Source organism: Geospiza fortis, unplaced genomic scaffold, assembly GCF_000277835.1.
Source record: "Geospiza fortis unplaced genomic scaffold, GeoFor_1.0 scaffold353, whole genome shotgun sequence".
Taxonomy (NCBI): Eukaryota; Metazoa; Chordata; class Aves; order Passeriformes; family Thraupidae; genus Geospiza; species Geospiza fortis.
This window is the reverse complement of record NW_005054473.1, coordinates 922,063-923,505: the sequence shown is the minus strand read 5'-3', so window position 1 is coordinate 923,505 and position 1,443 is coordinate 922,063.

Here is a 1,443-nt window from a genome sequence, read left to right as displayed (position 1 = left end):
TCATTTCAGGAAGAAAAAAACAAAAAGCAAGAATTTGTTTACTGAGTTAAAAGGACAAAGGGGTTGCACGCCACATGGGAAATTTGTGGAAAGGGTAAAGGCTTTGGAACTTGTGGATATTGAATCCCAGCCATGACAAGTTTTTTATTTTGCTAATGCTGAAAAAAGGTGAAATTGTTCCCAGCACTCACTGTTGTCTGCCTGATGCCAGAGTCTTTTACTCTTAAAGATTTCTTATTACTCATCATGTCTCTCATTTCCTCCCTGCCTTCCAAACCTCCTCTCACAAAGCTGTGCTGAAAAGTGGTCCTTGCAGGGAGTGGGCAGGGGGTGGCACTGAGCAGTTAACAACAGGTAATATTCAGGTAATATTTCTTCCCAAGCACAGAATGGTGCAGAGGATGGGTGAACCAAGGACCCAAAGGAATGGCAGAAGATGTGCTTGGGGAGGTTCAGGCTGGAGATCAGGAAAGGTTCTTCCCCAGAGGGAGCAGGCACTGCCCAGGCTCCCCAGGGCATGGGCACAGCCCCGGTGCTGCCAGAGCTCCAGGAGCCTTTGGACAAAGCTCTGAGGTATGGGGTGAGATTGTTGGGGTGTCCTGGGCAGGGCCAGGAGCTGAGCTGGATGATTCCTGTGGGTCCCTCCCAACTGAGAATGTTCCATGATTCTGTCATTCCATGATTCTAAGGAGAGGTGAGGGATGTGGAGCAGTGGCCCTCGTGCCTGAACAGGAGCTGAGGGAACATGGCAGGACCAAGGCAGTTTGGGTGGATGGGCTTTGGTGACCTTTGGGTCGTGAGCTTGGCGACCAGCAGGTGAGGCAACACAGGCAGGGATGTCCCAAAGTCACCAAGTGATCACCAGGTGAGCTCACACCTCAGTGCAGAGGTGATGAGAGGGAGAGGCAGGAGATGACAGAGAGGCAGGAGCAGCAGGACTACAGTCCCTGCCCAGCAGGACTGATGACATCTCTCATGGACACACAGCAGGAACATGTGAAACCCCATTTAATGCCTGGGTCCTCTAAACCTGTTATCAAAAATGAGGTTTCTCATTACAATTCCTTTATTTCTCTCACATTCAGAGCTGCCAGTGAAGGGTCAGCAGCACTTATGAAATTTTCAATTCTTGCAGGTCTTGAATTTACATGTTTTTTCTGTATCTGAGCTGGAAGAAGATTATGAATAAAAGATTAAAATTGGAGGTCTGTCGTCGGTTGGACACAAGGTTTTCGGGGTGAAGGAAGAGACGAGATGGGCTCCATGATCAGAAGGCTTGATTTATTATGTTATGATATATACATCTATTATAACTATACTAAAAAGAAAAAGAAAAGGAGAGTTTCCAGAAGCTGCTAGCTACCTAAGAATAGAAAGTAAAGAATGATCAACAAACCTTGCTCTCTCGGACTGTGTCCGAGAGAGCTCAGTTCTGGATTGGCC